We start from the raw sequence: 17,647 nt of genomic DNA, 5'->3' as shown, positions 1-17,647 counted from the left end.
ATTTAGAAATAGCAATACAGCAATACAAGAAACAACTAGTTCAAGAGCAATGGCACGATATCTGTGATAAACTAAAAGGAGCACTCAGTATTGTGGGGATCCTGACGCCCAGGCCATTGCGCGATCACTGGGTTTGTGCCATCACGCGGCGCTTTTCCCCTCTCTCCTCCGAAATTCCGGCTCGTCTTGGCGCCTCTGTGTAGAGCCGAGCCGTCTCTCAAACTCTTGCGTGAGGTGAAGCCTGCAGAGACCGTTGCGGCGATAAAACACTGTCACGCAGCGGGCGCTCCGCCCTGGTAGCGGAGCTAACCTCACCTCATTGGTCCGTTTGAACGATGCCCGAACCCAACTCTCGCCAGGGACGCAAACGCGCGCCCTGCGCGGGGGTCCGTTCGGGGAGACGCTTCCAGGACGCCGAAGGCGTTGGCCGAAGGTATGTGACGCTTTCTTTACCAGCCGGCTGCAACTCTGTTGCAGCCGGCGAAAGCCCACCAGCCCTTCCGGCTGCGGCCCGTGCCTAAGGCTGCTCCTGTTGTCCCTACGCTTGCATATAGTAAGGCCGTACCTACCACTCGACGAACACGCCGTGCGGTACGCGCCTGTGAGCGAATGGGCCCCGTCTCCCTCGCTGCTGCGAGCCGATCCGGCCAGCACGGCGATGCGCGCGCGCACAACGTGCGAGCACCCCGGAATTTGCCCTGACAGAAGAGCCCACTGGCTCTGCGCCGACGAAACGTGCGCACTTGCGCGTGGCGCCCCATCGCCCCTTTCACCTAACGGGAAGTACGTACCTGTACTGTAAATTGTGTACTTGGGACTGTAAAATATGTGACTAGAATGTTAGTATAAAATAAACGTCTTCCCTCCGTACCCTGGGCATATTCCTTTGTCGCCCCTTTCTCCACCTGCCCAACAGAGGCGGTGTTGACAGAGAGAGAGACCACAAACTGGCGCCCAACGTGGGGCCATTGGCTCATTAGCCTTTGGCCGCTAATTAAGCTGAGTACGCAACCGGAATCAGCCTTAATGCTAATCCGCTAGCGGTAGCTGCTACGGGGACGAGGCGACTGCCCCTCCGTACGCGAGTGTGCTTACACCCCTCGTTAACGCAGACCCACGGGGGAGTGCGACGGTGCAACCGCGCCCCACTAGAGCGGCGGTATACGTATTCCGGGAGAAAGGCCACAGCCGCCACTCGGAGTAGTGCACGCGAGATTTATGCTCTTTGCCGTCCCGTGAGAGCAGAGCACTAACGTGGTAGTTGACGCGCTATCTCGTGCTTCGTAATCCACCGAGATTCATTGTCCAAGTGTGACTTTAGCCGGCGGCGCAAAAGCGTGTGCCTGTAAAGGAGTCGAAATTCACAGCCGTTGAGTGGAGGAAGAGGGCCCAGAGTTGAGAAGGCGCGCGCGGACACCCCGCCGAGAGGGGCAGGCGCTTTTCGCGAACTCCATGCCGCCGGAAAGCGGACGGGCCTCGGCTGTAAAATCAGGGGGGGGAAGCGATGCCCGTTGCAAGGCGGTTGTATTGAGCCGAAAAGAGCTAGTAGCCGGCCAGCAGAATGACCCGTTTTTGTCGCCGGATGTGCGACGGTTTCTGGGAGACAATTTTTTTTTAGTTTGATTTTTTTTAGACGCCGAGACGTAGCTTGTCCTGCTGCGGGCGTGCGCCGAGGTGCTACTTGTCTTGTAGCAGGCGCGGGAGGGGGGCTGAAGTCAGCGTGTGTCGCCGACGCCCCGGGGGACTCATTTCTGCTGGACGGTGAAGGACTCGTGCTTAACTACGTAGCCACCGATGATGAGGCAATTGAACCATTCAATGTGGTAACCCCCTAAGTCTGAGTTGCGCACTGCTGCGCTACGCTCATGACGAACAATTGGCCGATTAGTTAAGCTGCTCCAAAGTTTTCGATGAACTGAGTCGCTCCGTGACCTGGCCCGGCACGAAGCCAGATAATTTCGCTGTTGCCGGTCCTGCCATGTCTCTCAAACGGCGAGGGCGCACGGTGGGAAGCCGCCTGGAATTGTGAAGCCGTTTGACAGTGTGCGTCCATGGCAGGTAGTTGCTTGCGACTTGAAGGGACGTTTGCCGAGAAGCAAGCAGAGCTATTACTTATACGGTGTCACGGGCTGACTATTTGGCGCTAGAGCATAGTGGCTCTGCGCGGTGATGACAAGGCACCCACGCTTATCCAGGCTTCTCTCGGCCAGCTCATCAATATAACGTCATGAAGAGATGAAGAGGTCACCTCAGTAATCATAGCACGCTAAAGGGCAGGCACTTTCGCCGCCCGTGCTGACTTCACCTCTTTCAGTCTCAGTCAGCGCGGCCGCCCTGGCCGCCCCAGCCCATTGAGTGTGGTCAGTTTCCGCTACCCTCCAGCAAGTTGTAAGCAAATGTTTCTCTTTTGTTTGGTTTGTAAGAGTGTGCATGTTGCGGGGCGTTGTTTGTCTTATCGTGTTCCATTTTATGCCTGCTGAGGGCGAATGGTGTATTTAGTACCCGTTTGTTTGGGTGATTATTTTGTGCGCGCGCTTTAGCGCACTGCACGTTGGAGTTGTGTTGACCATTTGTACAATAGCGTGTAGCGTGAAGGCATGTTTTTTTTTTTGCTTTTTACGTGGTTCTGTATGGTCCGAGTGTTTGGCCTTGCTGAAGGCGTTGTTACTTTTTTTTTTGCACGATGTAAAGTAGTGTCTCTTTTATGCGTTTTTTAGTTATTTGTTTGGGTACAGGAACCCTCCTTAGTCTGTGCATGTAGGACGAAGTATGTACTATGGTTCTTTTTATTTACTTCTACGTAGCGGGAAAGGCTAGCATTCTTTTGGTGCTGCTTCTTTCGGAGGCGTACGGTGTTGGCTGGAGAGCGAGGGTGAGAGAGTGGAAGCTCGGTCGGTCTTCGAGGACATCTCTCTGCTCTTCGCGCGCGGGGTTCGAGAAGTAATGGGCTTGTTTTGAAAGTGTCCGATTTCGGCCGTCCGCGGCCCCCGTGTTCGGGCGAGCAGCGCGTACTGGAGGCCGTTGCGCGAACTGTGTGAAGTTGGGAGAGCAGGCCAGACTTTGGGGGCTAACGGGAGGTTGTGTTTTCCTGGAAAACGCGGGCCGGACGTACGCTACGAGTGGGGCGCACCGCGTTGTAGCGAAGGAACTTGGCCCCGGTGGCACGAACACTGTGACACGCATGTTGTGCGGGTATTCGTGAGTGCGTGTGGTGTGTGCCTCTGCCGGCTTCAGCGAACCCAACGGTGCATTCCGCGAGTGGCTTCACCTTCGTCCGGTGCGGGCCGCCGTCACGTGGTGTCTCGTCGGTGTGGTGGAGGGTCCGCAGGTGCTCGTTTCTGGAACTTGACCGAGCCCGGAACAGTTACGCTGACTATGGGGGTTCAACGGCATGTAAGGCTGGCGAATGCAGCCGGGCTGCCCGGCACCGACGAGAGCGGGACGGGCGGCCAGTTGCGAGCTGCGGAAGAGGTGCCCTCTCCAGATGTGGACAATGTGGTGCCATATCGGAACCGCACCATGCGTCATCGGCACCACGGCTGCCGTCCGGCAGCTGCCTCGCTCGCGCTGGGCGGCAGCCACCACCAGCGCCGCTCGTCGCTCCTTGGCGGGGCACCCATCGAGTGCCACGCGAGGTCTAGACCTGAGCAGCGCCATCATGGTCGTCATACCTGCCGGCTGGCTGCCCAACCCGCATGTCCTCCTGGCTGGTGCCCCCTTCGTGGAGCTGCTATCTCGCGCCACGGTGAGGTCGTTCCGGCACTGGTGCCCACCATCTTCTCTCCTCGATTTTCCACAACGAACGTTTCCCCGAAAAACTTTTGTGCTCCCAACCGCCGAACTTTGCACAAGCCCCGCGGAACGGTGTCTCCAGAATTTTTTTGCAAATATTATTTTCGCACCGCAGCGCAGTTTGTATAGCATGCCTGTGCCGTCTAATTCTTTATTGTCGTAGTGCGTGTTTCTTTTTCCTTGTAATCCTATGTAGCATAGTATCGTACAGCATGTATATTCTGTTATTACCATTATTGTTATTATCATAGTGTCGCGTTCATTGTAATTGTATATTTCAATAGCTTCATTTTGTGTATGCATGTGGAACCGATTATGTATCTCAGTGTCGCGTGTAGTTTCCTGTGTGTATCATTCGTGCTGGAGGGGGGTAGTGTTGGTAGTGTAGTTTGTAAATATTTTGTATGGGCTGGGGACTGAGACTGCCCTGTGCATGCATTCTTTTCTACTCTTTGCCGTCTTTTGCATGCCTGGGCGATGGCCGGTCAACTCTTCTCAGACCGGCGAGGGCATTTAAGGAGAGGGGAGTGTGGGGATCCTGACGCCCAGGCCATTGCGCGATCACTGGGTTTGTGCCATCACGCGGCGCTTTTCCCCTCTCTCCTCCGAAATTCCGGCTCGTCTTGGCGCCTCTGTGTAGAGCCGAGCCGTCTCTCAAACTCTTGCGTGAGGTGAAGCCTGCAGAGACCGTTGCGGCGATAAAACACTGTCACGCAGCGGGCGCTCCGCCCTGGTAGCGGAGCTAACCTCACCTCATTGGTCCGTTTGAACGATGCCCGAACCCAACTCTCGCCAGGGACGCAAACGCGCGCCCTGCGCGGGGGTCCGTTCGGGGAGACGCTTCCAGGACGCCGAAGGCGTTGGCCGAAGGTATGTGACGCTTTCTTTACCAGCCGGCGGCAACTCTGTTGCGCCGGCGAAAGCCCACCAGCCCTTCCGGCTGCGGCCCGTGCCTAAGCCTGCTCCTGTCGCCCCTACGCTTGCATATAGTAAGGCCGTACCTACCACTCGACGATCACGCCGTGCGGTACGCGCCTGTGAGCGAATGGGCCCCGTCTCCCTCGCTGCTGCGAGCCGATCTGGCCAGCACGGCGATGCGCGCGCGCTCAACGTGCGCGCAACCCGGAATTTGCCCTGACAGAAGAGCCCACTGGCTCTGCGCCGACGAAACGTGCGCACTTGCGCGTGGCGCCCCATCGCCCCTTTCACCTAACGGGAAGTACGTATACCTGTACTGTAAATTGTGTAATTGGGTCTGTAAAATATGTGATTAGAACGTCAGTGTAAAATAAACGTCTTCCCTCCGTGCCCTGGGCATATTCCTTTGTCGCCCCTTTCTCCACCTGCCCAACAGAGGCGGTGTTAAGTTGGCGCGACGGCGTTGCAGTATCATGAGCGTGCTCAAATAGATCGAACCCGCGGTGGTTCCTCGCGGTGTGCATGAATGCCTGCCTTGTGCAAAGCTAGCGTTATGCACATTGCGAGGTAGAGAGAGACCACAGTATGAAGAAAAGATGGGTTCTTCTTCGACACCTTCTTAATCCCCTACAAAACAAGACAGATCAATTTCATCACATCCAGAAGCTCATTCACAAAACTCCCGGCTCCGTGTCGAATCTCATTAATAAGCTTCGTAAAATTTATATTCCGGAGGGCGAATAAACAACTCTCCAAGACTATCATGGCCCAGAAAACACACCTCTAGATGAAGACATCACCGAGGCAGAAGTTAGGAATGCTATCCAAAACGTTGGACCTGGTTCAGCACCGGGCCCGGATTCCAAAACTAACAAGATGCTCCGAAATCTGGATGATTCATGCAGATTTAACAGCTTACTACAATTACTATTGGCGTAAGGGCGAACTACCTAAAGAATGGAAGTCAGCAAAAATCTCTGTTATCCCAAAGCCAGGCAAGCCCATCGCCTTAGAAAACCTTAGACCAATTTCATTAACATCTTGTGTTATTAAAGTGCTCGAGCATATCATATTAGCTCGCATTACTCAATATATAAACGAAAGCAATGCGCTGCCGTGTGGGTTTCGCCCAAAACTGCCCACTCAAGATATCTTGCTGCAGTTATCCAACGAAGTCATCCAGCCGACTAGCAAGGTTGACACTACAGCACTGCTGGCCTTAGACCTAAAAAAGGCCTTCGACACAGTGACACATGTTGCTATTCTTACTGACCTGCCGTCTAATAACCCATGGACACTAAACAAAAAACTACGTGAAAGCATTCTTTACGGCGCGTACCGCTACAGTACGGATTGGTCACAATGAGGATGGTCCATTTAATCTCGCAAACAGAGGCACTCCTCAAGAAGCCGTTATTTCGCCCCTCCTCTTCAATCTGGCTCCCCTTCCACTAGCACACGAATTGAAACAAATCCCAAATCTCCGTTTTAGTTTGTATGCTGACGACATTACGCCCTGGGTCAGGGGGTAGCGACGCGCACATTGAAAGCACCCTTCAGGCTGGCGCAGACATGGTCTCAAATCAGGCTAATAAGGCAGGTCTCATGTGCACTCCCACAAAATAAGAGCTTCTCATTCTCCCTCCCAAAAGAGCAGCCTCTGCAACCTCTAAGTTCGAAATTCTGGTACAGGGTCACCCCGTTCCTCAGGTCCCGAAACTCAAGGTGTTAGGACTCATTATTAAACAAAATCGAACCAATTCGGAACTCATAAGGCAATTAAGTCCCCAAGTAGACCAGCTGATAGCACTCATTAGAAGGGTGTCCAATCGAAACCGGGGCCTGGGCGAGAAAGACAGACTCAGCCTCGTACAGGCATGTTTCATTAGTAGGCTCCTTTATACCTTGCCCTATGTTCGCGCAAGCAAAACGGAGCTCACTAAAATCAACTGCCTCATTCGTAAAGCATATAGAGCGGCTCTGCAGCTACCTCAGCATGCTTCCACTGCCCGGCTTAATAATCTTGGGGTCTACAATACTGCTGAGGAGCTCATCGAGGCGCACCCCTCCTCACAGCGGGAACATCTAGAGCACTCACCACCAGGTCGAGAAATACTTAAGGCGCAGAATATCCCTGTCTCAGACCTGCTGCAGGAGGCATGTTCCATCCCGACAAATTTCCGAGAGCATCTTACCGTTCGGCCTCTGCCCAGGCATATGCATCCGGTTTACAACGCCCCACGACGACTCTCAAGGGCTCGAGCCCTAGCCCGGCAGCTACCCATCCGGCCCGATATCGTCTACGCAGATGCCGCAGAATACAGGCATCAAAATGCCTACACGGTGGCAGTTATCAACCACCCGCACTCCACCCCAGTTAATTCAATCACCATTCGCACTGATTCCCCAACTAAGGCGGAACAGATGGCAATCGCTCTGGCTCTTACTTGTAGGCCACAACCTAGAATCATAATCTCAGATTCGAAACTGGCCATTCAAAATTTTGCACGACGCAATATCTCCTCGGATGCGCTCCAAATTCTCCAGCAAAATCCACCCACTGTCTCTGCGGAACTCGTCGGGGCCCCTGCCCATGCAGGGCTAGAGGGGAATGAGGTGGCACACATGGCGGCCTGAGAGCTTAGACACCGGGGCGGCATAAACCCCTTCCCCCACCATGGTGCCAGGTCCACAAGAGACAAGCTGATAACTTTTAACGACATCACAGAGCACTACCGTCTCTCCCGTCGTCTCCACCCACCAGCCCATGCATCTCTTCCACAACATAAAGTACGAACATGGAGAATCCTTCAAACGGGAGCCTTCCCGACGAGATCCCTTCTCCATCACATTCACCCGTCAGAATTCCCCTCTCCTGAATGTCCCCTTTGTGGTGCGTATGTATAGCTCACACATTGCATGTAGGAACGCCCTCAAGACCCCTTCCCCCAATCACCAGCAGCGAGCAGTGGGAGGAGGCGCTGGGCAGCTCCGTCCTGGCCACCCAAGAGCTCTTGGTTGAACGAGCTGCTTTAGTCGCCACCAGCCTGGTGGCCACCCCGTCTCCTTAACCCATCCGTTCCTAATAAAGTTGTCTCTCTCGCTCTCTCTCCATTGGTACGGCAGGATGTCCTCGCCCTTTCCGCTCGCAAAAGCTGCGTTTCAGGGCAGGAGCTGGCCGGCGTACTCTCTCACTGCTCGCGTGGTGGGTTGGGGATGGGGGAAGATCTGGGTTTAGTTGGCGTTCCCAGACAATATGGTACAGTGTACCTGGTGCTTGGCAATGATTTTAGGGTCATAAAAAGTAGGATGGCTGGCGTGTAGTCGTATTGGGTGTGATTTGGTATTAGTCTGCAGTTGTCTCAGGATGACTTCTGTTCTTTGATGGCCTGATCGGTGACTGGCGGATAGAGTTGTCTCGCTAGTCGGTATTGTTCGGTGATGTCGGCCTATGGGAGGAGCGGTTGCCAGGCCCGCTCCGACTCTTGCAGTGCCCGGTGAGTGAGATATCGGGCCAGGACATGTGCCACCTGGTTGTTGCGAAGAGCAGAATGGGCCGGGTTCCATATGATTCTGACCTGCTCCTGTGGGGGTCGTTGGAGGAGAACCCGAAGCGCTTGTCTTGAAATCCTACCTGCTTGGTATGCTCGACAGGCGGCTTGACTGTCCGTAATAATTACTTCAGCCTTTGTCTCGGATAGGTCAAGGACGATGGCCATCTCTTCAGCCTGCTGGGTGTTAGACGGCCGAAGCGTCAGACTTTAAATGAGGTCGGTTTCGGAGGTAACTAGACGACTGCCGACTTACCCCGTACTTCGCGTATTCAGCCGCGTCTGTATGGTCTTGTGCTCCATACTGTATTTTTAACGCCGTGGCTCTTGCTATGCGTCTTCCCTCATGATGTTGAGGATACATATTCCATGGACAAGTATTCTGATCCTTATGTCAGGCGAGTTGTCCACTGCGTCTCCTGTGATGTGCGGCGCCGTGTACGCAACCTTAGCTAACGTTTCCCTTGCTCCGAGTCTTACTTTCTGCGCCGTTAGGTGGGCCTCTATGAGCTCTTCGATGGTCTTGTGCAGTCCAAAAGCCGTGAGGCGAACCGTAGAGGTGCTAGTAGGAAGTGCCAGTCCTTGTTTGTATACCTTTCTAAGAAGGGCGTCCAGCTTTCCGCGTTCCGATGCCCCCAGAACTGCATAAGTAGCCACGTAAACGATTCTGGAGACGACGAAGGCCCGCACAAGACGGACCATGTCGTTTTCTTTCAATCCGTGGCTCGTTCGCTATCCTACGCAGCATCCGAACAATTTGAGCCATGGTTTCTTGAAGCCTGTTGAGGAGCAGGGTGTTTCTGCAGTTTTCCATGGTACGTCGTTCCTAATATCTTGATTGAGGATGTCGGTTTGATGAGTATACCGTCAAGCCATATTTTGATGTTATCTGAAGGGCACCTGCGGCATTCTTGGACTATGATGAGTTGAGACTTTTGCGGGCCACAAGCTAAACCACATCGGCTGGCATGGGTGCGGACGACATCCGCTGCCGTTTGTAAGCTGTCCTGCATGACTCTGGGAGAACCTTTGACAATCCAGATCATTATATCGTCCACATACAGAGCATGCTTAATACTGGGGATTTTTCTCTAATTGTCTAAGAAGGCCTATCATGGCTATGTTGAGAAGTAGGGGAGACAGAACTGCGCCTTGTGGTGTACCACGACTGCCGCATTGTATGGGGGGGAGACTGGATGTCGCCAATTTTAATGATGGCAGTTGTATCTTAAAGAAAGTTCTTGACGTAGGAGTACGTCTTTTCCCCGCTACCCAGGTTGCCAAGATTTGTGAGGATTGCTTCGTGTGTTACATTATCGAACGCACTTTTCAAGTCTGAAGTCAGGGTTGCTTTTGGTGTGGTGCGACTGCCTGCCTCAAATATGTCTCTCTTCAGCTGCAGTAGTACGTCTTGAGCTAAGAGGTGCGGGCGGAACCCGAACATCGAGTGAGACATTTGGTACGTCGCTTCGAGAAACCTTTTTACACGGTTAGGAACGACGTGTTCCATTAGCTTTGCGATGCACGTAGTGAGGAAGATGGGCCGAAGGTTTTCTGTGGAAGGTGTTTTGCCTGGTTTTGGAAGGAGACGAATATCTGCTTCTTTCCTGATATCGAACTGCGAAGTTTCATTGCCGTTCGCATGATTGCGCATGCAAGACAGTGAAAACAGGTGCAAAGTTCCTGCTTTTTCTGACGTGCCTGTTGTGTGCGGTGTTCAGTTAGACGGCATCGCAGTTGCTACCATCATTACAGGCCGCTCGGTTCCATGTTTCGATCTCGGTTCCGAATACTGCCGTTGCGATTACGCAAGCCAAAACTGAAAGGAAGCCAGTTATCACCTTTGCCTATGTCTCCACCCCGTTATCAAACTAAGTACCGTACACAGCGGGCACGTCACAAAAGGGAGGAGCTTTGCGCGGGTACTTACTGCCTTGAATGCGTAACCACGCGAACGACAATTAAACTTCACAGTTCGATACCTCGGAGTACGGATGCACTAGAAGAATTCCACCAAATGAAACTGTGGAGAAACGCGATGCGTCTAACTTTTCAATACAAACATGTTGCTTACTGCAGCCACTAAAAAGTTCATTATTCAATTTTAGTTAATTAGGCCACCGATATTAATATCTACCACCTCATTCTATGTCCCTGGTCACGTAACGTTACTGTAGAGGTGGTCTTCACGTACATCTAAGCGTCAAATAAAAAAAAAAACCTGTCGACTTATCTTTGATCATCCTGTATATAAACATCCACGGTGTCTAGGGACTTCAGGACGGCTAACGGCGCCTGATTATGACAGTTGGCGGTTGTTTAATTGCGCACAATAATTTTCTGCGCTTGCCTCGGGTGCAGTTGCGGTGGCGTGTGATCGGGGTCGTCTTCTCCGCTGGCTGCCGATGTATACTTTTTTGCTCTTGTTTATCCGCAACACGCGAAAACTCTACCGACAACTCGAATTGTTTCAAGGTGTGGCCATACCTCCCTCCCCAGGAATGAGGCGGCTCACCCCGCTGCCCGCGACATTTTACACCAGGCATTCCCAGCGGAGGGCTTTGACACACCTCCAATCACCTCCGCCAGCCACTCAGTTCCAAAAACGTTCACGGGCATCTTATACCTTTATCGCTGGGAATGCCTCATTTTACCCCTCCTTCTCACCCACCACTCAATACACAAGACCCACGAAGCTTGCACCGAATTCAAACACAGACTTACTACAACATGACAATTTCGCATCACATTTCAACCAACTGTTTTCCCCTACAACTGCACAACAAGCAATACACCAAACACCGCCTATCACCTCGTATGCGAGTGCGTCAAACCTCCCAACCCAATCCCATCCCCTACATTGGAGCAGAGCATAGGCTGGCTAGCTTCCAGCTCGAGGATCAGGAGTACCTGATCTCCCGGGCGCGGGCTGCTGGGGGGCCTGAAGTCGGCGTGGACTGCGATTACCACCCACTCTGCTTTCCCCCTCCGCTTTCCCTTCAAAAATAAATAAATGCTATTCCTTCCTTCCTTCCTTTGTCGGTGCGAATGAATATAAGAAGACTGCAATCTGGCTGACAGCATCAACTTCTCGAATTGTCCGGTTAGTTTTGTTAGTGAAATCATACAAAGAAAAAGGAAAAAAAGAAGTGACTTCGCTTTGTGAAAATTTAAAGGTTTAATGACTGGAAAAACACGATTACACTCGTCCCAAAACTTTCGCGTCAGAGACAGACCAGCTGGGAACATTACGTCGCTGTGCACGTACGTGGAGTGACTCCCTCGCGAAGATCACATACCACGCGAGCGAGGCTGTCTGAAATCCGAACCGCACGCACGTGTACGTGTAAACATTCGCGGGGCCTCTAGGCCCTCAGCATGGCTGTCGGGGGTTTATTCACGTTTAGTCCTACAGTTGTTGTTAGTCCTACAGTCGGGAGCGCTTGCTGCGGTCGTCTTCTCCGCTGGCTGCCGATGAATGCTTTTCTTTTCATTTATCAGCACGAACGAATGCTACGAAGAGTCCAAACTGGCTGACAGTGTCATGTCCGTCTGAGTCACAAGTTCGCCGTCCGACCGGGAGCAACAACTGCTCCTTCGGGCGTCTTGGTGTCGGCTGCGTGGCTTGCCGAGTCTTCGGTTGCGATGAGGCAGGTCTTGGCCTCCGAGCGTCGAGCTTCTACGGCCGTAAATCGCGGCTCAATGGCGTCATGCGAAGTAGCAGTCTTTGGGGAATCGAGCTCCTGCTGCCACTCCGTCGTCGACATGCCGTGGTAGCTGCTGCGACGCTGCGGTAAGCTGCTGAGTCTGTCGAGGGGCTCCGGTCTAGTTGTGCCAGTTGTACTCTCGATAGAGGCAGTAGAGCGACGCCGCGGCTCATTGTCCATCGCCAAGGTGGAAGAGCTACCGGTGGCACGCTTTTAGCAGCCGCAGATGTTCCTGTCTTCTGGGCTCGTCGTACGCATGGGAGGCGACTCTGCGGGAGCGGCTGAGTCAGGAGTGAAGGATCGGATCGCTTTCATATCAGTCAGGACTCAGGAATGCCTGCGGGCCTTCCGAAGGCTGAGGGGTTCGGAGAGAGGAGAAGGCCTGTCACCTGAGCCGCATGCACGTAACAGAGCAGCCGTGCGAGCGCGTAGAGAAGTCATCTGATTTCTCAATACATGTCGCTACCCATCGCAGTTACGTAGAGTGGCTCGGTATGCATGCTCCCGAAGGGAAAGCTATGCACACAAAGTTTACAGTAGTGTAAAGCGCTTAAACGAAGTAAAGCGTACCGCCTACCACTCCCTCCTTTTACCGCCGCCTCCTCGCACCGTACTCCGGCCGAAACGTTTAAACAAACATTGTTATAACCGAAGATCCTCTAATTTGTGTCTACTTTGTCTTCTGTCCCCACGGTACCATGTCCATATTAAATATACACCCGGCGTCAAAAGTTTCCGGTACGCGATTTCGAAAATGAAAGACCATTTCTCGACTGCCCAGTGGCTAAGCTCCTGCTATGCGTATGGGGATGATGCTCCGAAATGTGATGCTTCCCTTAGGAGAACAAACCCAGTGCCAAGCTATCAGACACCAGAGAAATTATGACGCCGGGTGCACATTTTGTATTTTCGCGCGATAACCCACACCAAAAATGCGAAAATTTCAGGGGGGCAGGGGGGGGGGAGTAGAGGGGCAGATTATAAGCGAGGTATTTCCTTTGGTGCAGCTTTACCGCAATGCGCGTTGGGCAGTGATGCCCCTACAGCAGTAACTGCGACTAAGCCACCTGATCCCATTGACAGTGCTTATTTTGCCCACACAGCTCAACAATACACCAACCTGCAAAAGGAAGGAAGGAAACTTTATTAAGAAAGGATGACCCGAAGCCGCAGGGGGAATGGGGAGGGCAGGAAGGACGCTAGTAATGTCCAGCCATCGAGGCCGCCCAGACGAAGCTCCAGAGTGCTGTCAAGGTGTCCTTGACGCGACAAGAGGGCCGAGTCCATTCTTCGTATGAGTAAACCCACGCCGGGCGAGCAAGGCATCTTCGTCGTACCGCCGTCAGCCCGGGGAGACCATTGCCAGCGGAGCCCACTTCGATCCCGACGAGGAGCGCCAGCGGTGCCGACATGCCCGGCGCCTTCATCTCCAGTCATCCTGAGTACCCCAGAACCCGCATCCTCCGCCTCCGGGCTTATCTCGCGGCGCCCAGGTTTTTCTCAACCGGGCCCGTTCCGGCTTCGCCATAACCGCCGACATCGTCCCACCGTGGCGGGGACGGCACATTCCCTTTGAGCCACCGGGCAACGAATCCCAACAAGGCAACAGCATACCGCCGGCAGGTTCTCCGATGTCAACCTCGGCGGTAAACTCCCCCTCTGTAGACCTCGCAGGACTTCGACAGGCCGGGTCTTCTCCCAGTTGCTCCCCTTCTCTCTTGGACCCCCATGTGCTCTGCTACGCATGCCATGGCACATCGAAACCTGATCTTCCGCACCTCGACTGGTCTTGCCCGGGCCTTGCCGTGCTTCGCGCCCAACCTGAAAAGAACGTATGCGGCAAGTCATCTAGTTACGTAGTCAACTTGGTAAACGCTTTTGATTAAGCCAATGTGGAATGTTGCTTTAGTAGTAGATTTGGCCCATCCTCTTATGTACAAAATATGCAGGAAATACGCGGGGGTATATTTTTCTTATTCGTCGACGGAAAGTGGGGGTGCGGGTTATAAGCAGGGACGGGTTATATGCGAGAAAATACGGTACATATACACACGGTAGTAAACGGTGATTCCCGCGAGTATTAATAAACGACACCGCAACCTGTGAGGTCAATCAGAAACCACACTTCCTGCAGAAGGCTTTTATACTTCCATGATTATCCGTTCCCCTTTTGCTGTTTTCTGGAATCCTTGTTCACTTTTTATACCGCTGCTACGCGCGAACGGCCAGGAACCTCAGTAACAGAACTGATTCCGAGTAAACTTACCTTCACCGTGGCTTTAAGATATCTACACCAATAAATGAACGAATGTTACACAATATATACTAGAAAGTATGTTTTGATCGATATATCTATCGATTGATCGATCGATCGATTGATTGATTGATTGTGGGTTAATATCTACACCAATAAATGAATGAATGTTATGCAATATATACTAGAAAGTATGTTTTGATCGATATATCGATCGATCGATCTATTGATTGATTGATTGTGGGTTGATATCTACAAGAAGAAATGGACGTGGGCAGGGCATGTAATGCGAAGGCAAGGTAACCGCTGGTCATTAAGGGTAACAGAGTGGATCCCTAGAGAAGGCAAGCGTTGCAGGGGGCGGCAGAAAGTTAGATGGGCAGATGAGATCAAGAAGTTTGCGGGGATAAATTGGTCACAGTTGGCACAGGACCGAGGTAATTGGAGAATAATGGGAGAGGCCTTTGCCCTGCAGTGGGCGTAGATAGGCTGGTGATGATGATGATGTGATGATCTACACCAATGAATGAATGAATGAATGTTATGCAATATGTCCTAGAAAGTATGTTTTGATCGATATATCGATCGATCGATTGATCGATCGACTGATTGATTGATTGTGGGTTAATACCGTAATTACCTGATTTTAACGCGCCCCCGATTCTAACGCGCAGCCGATTTTCCTGGCAAAAAAACCGAAAAAACTTGCACCTCCGATTGTAACGCGCACAGAACTTTGTGAGCAAGAAAGTGAGCAAGAGAAACGGGCGATTTATTTCGAGGGGGCCAGCGTAGCTTTGCCAGCGCTAAGGCGCGCTGATGATTCCAGAAGGGAGAAAGAGGGAAGTTGTGCGCTCGACGGCGGCGGGTGCGTTGTGTGTTGTGCCCTCTCTCCGCGCCGGCGCAGTTATAAAAGGATAATCCGCGCCGAAGCTAATCAGTTACGTTTGGACGTCGTGATGTAACAACGGCTTCTGCCAGTTTGTACACCACACCATCGGCGACCCGCGCCCTGGAGGACTCCAATGTACTCTCGGGCCTCGAATCACCGTAATCGTCTCGGATGGCCTGGCCTACGACGAAGTCACGCTTCACAGGTAGCCGAATCGCCTCCGACAGCGGTGCATCAACCGGGCCGGTCGGTGAATAGTATTGTAGGACTCAGTCTCTCATATGCGTCGCACTGTTCGTTTTCTTTAAGTTAATTGCTCTACTTCGTAATATCTATTTGTTAACACTCCTGATTGTATCATTTTGTCTAATTTTCAACTGTTTCTCGTATTTGTATTCATTATAAGTTACCTCTCGTTTACGTTACATGTCCTCGTGCATGTGCAGTGTTTTGCCTGTTCAAATATAAGTAATTCTGTTGTTGATTCATTCAAGGTTCTGACTCATTCTTACCGCTCTGGTCGGCGAAAGCCGCACATCAGACGGCCACCCCTTTCGTCACCTGTGCCCTGTAGATTCGTTGGGGTTGTTTGCTCGCTTGAGTCGACTCCCCGTATCTTCTAAGAGCGCACCCAACTAAGGAAACGGTGACAATTACTCTCCCGCGCCATCATCTCTTCCCTACTTTTCTTCCACCACCACCCCAGCCGCCTCTTCGTCACCTCTACGGCTCCCTGTGACCCCAAATTCCAAAGCCTCAGTTAACGTCGTGTCCTCATTGTACCGCCGTGGTTGTATATCTGCGCAGTCGATGACTGTCACCCGCTTCCTTAAATTTAGGGTGCACTGTCAGAAGATATGGGGAGTCGACTCAAGAGAGCCAACAAACCCCACCGAATCTACAGGGCACAGGTGACAAAGGGGGTGGCCGTCTGATGTGCGGCTTTCGCCGACTAGAGCGGCAAGAATGAGCAAGAGCCTTGAACGGAAAATAGCACAAAGACTTATATTTAAACAGGCAAGTTACAAACACAAGCACGAGGTAACGGATCGATAATTACAGGCAACTTAGATGGAATTCAAATACAAGAAACAGTCCAATTCGACAAAATGATACAAACAGGAGCGTTAACAAATGAAGATTACGAATCGGAGCAGTTAACTAAAAGAAAATGAACAGTTCGATGCTTATGAGAGACAGAGTCCCAGCATATTCACCGACCGGGCCGGACGATGCAGCGCTGTCGGAGGCGAGTCGGCTACCTGGGAAGCGTGGCTTCGCTGTAGGCCAGGCCGTCCGAGACGATCACGGTCATTCGAGGCCCGGGAGCACGTTGGAGTCCTCTAGGGCGCGGGTCGCCGATGGTGTGATGTTCAAACTGGCAGGTGCAGTTGTCAATCACGACGTCCAAACGTAGCTGTCTTGCTTAGGCGCGGCTCCTCCTTTTATAACCGTGCCGGCGCGGAGAAGGAGAGCACACACACAACGCGCCCGCCGCCGTCAGCGAAATAACTTCCCTCTTCTCCATTCTAGAATGATCGACGCTCTTTAGCACTGGCAAGGCCACGCGCACCTCCTCGAAAGTACTGGAAGCTTCGACGAAACCGGAGCGGCGGAGGTTTTATTTTTGTTGTTTTCTTGCCGGCGAGCCGGCGGGAGATCACGTTACTGCCTCTTCGTTCGCGAAAGTTCCAGCCTTGTCTCGGGGCGAATAGAACCGAGTGTAAGAATAATTAGGCGCTGTACAATAAAATTGAATATTTATACGGTACTTTTAGACGTCGTACGCTCGAGTTTGTGACAATGACAATACGCCATATGGTTTCCCGATCCATGCCGCGGCATACACAGGTTTCATCCTGATGCTTGTAGTCACCCGCATCTGTCCGTATTCATTCACAGGCACCTCACCCGTGCTTCTATGAAACCTCCCGTCCTGATTTCCAGTTTGTCGTGTAACTCTTCAGGGAGTGTTTTTTTTTTTAAAGCGAAAGCTGTTATAGTGGCTCTGATGGCGTTCTGTCAGAAAACTAACGCCTTTCCACGTGGAAAGGTCGGGCCACCGAAAAGCTGTGATAAGATCTCTGGACACACGGTGCGTGCGTGAAACGGGACTTCGATTGTGTCAAAGCTGTTACTTGAGAATCGTCAAAAAGGGACGGTTCTATATAAAGCAATACACGCATCGATCATGAAGAAGGAGCACAATAGCATACCTTTATCCCATAACCCACGTATCAGTGCACATTTGGATCGTTCGCAGACGCGTTTACTTAGTGCGCGAAAAATCGCCGCATGGGTCCGTTCTTCACTGGCGATTTGGGTCTTCAAAGGTTTTACGATCGATTCGACACACTTTCAGGGAAGGTTGGGCGCACTTTTAGCCTTCACGCTTCTCTATAATTTCTTTAGGAAGACATGATAATTTTTTTTTGTTTTCATTTTTCTCTTTCGAATCCGTCGTATCTCCTGCCCTTACCTGCTGCTGCGCATGCGCTACTTTTTCCTGCGGAATTCTCGTCGGGCAGTTGAC

The 17,647-nt window shown here is 52.2% G+C and overlaps 2 protein-coding genes across 2 annotated transcripts in view; both read left to right on the top strand.

Annotated features, from left to right (window-relative positions):
- Atp6ap2 (ATPase H(+)-transporting accessory protein 2) overlaps nt 1–17,647 on the top strand; it is a 571,904-nt gene that overhangs the window by 95,977 nt on the left and 458,280 nt on the right. The gene's annotated exons all lie outside the window — the stretch shown is intronic.
- Nucleotides 11,931–17,647, top strand: part of LOC144167448 (venom allergen 5-like) — a 75,694-nt gene continuing 69,977 nt past the window's right edge. The window contains exon 1 of the mRNA XM_077696707.1: nt 11,931–12,054. The gene's annotated coding sequence lies outside the window, so the exon portion shown is untranslated. The remainder of the gene's footprint in view (nt 12,055–17,647) is intronic.

Source organism: Haemaphysalis longicornis, unplaced genomic scaffold (genome assembly GCF_048455015.1).
Source record: "Haemaphysalis longicornis isolate Haplotype H1 unplaced genomic scaffold, Haemaphysalis longicornis Haplotype H1 scaffold_2, whole genome shotgun sequence".
Classification (NCBI taxonomy): Eukaryota; Metazoa; Arthropoda; class Arachnida; order Ixodida; family Ixodidae; genus Haemaphysalis; species Haemaphysalis longicornis.
The sequence above is the reverse complement of the archived record's forward strand: the minus strand, read 5'-3'. Positions and strand labels throughout refer to the sequence as shown.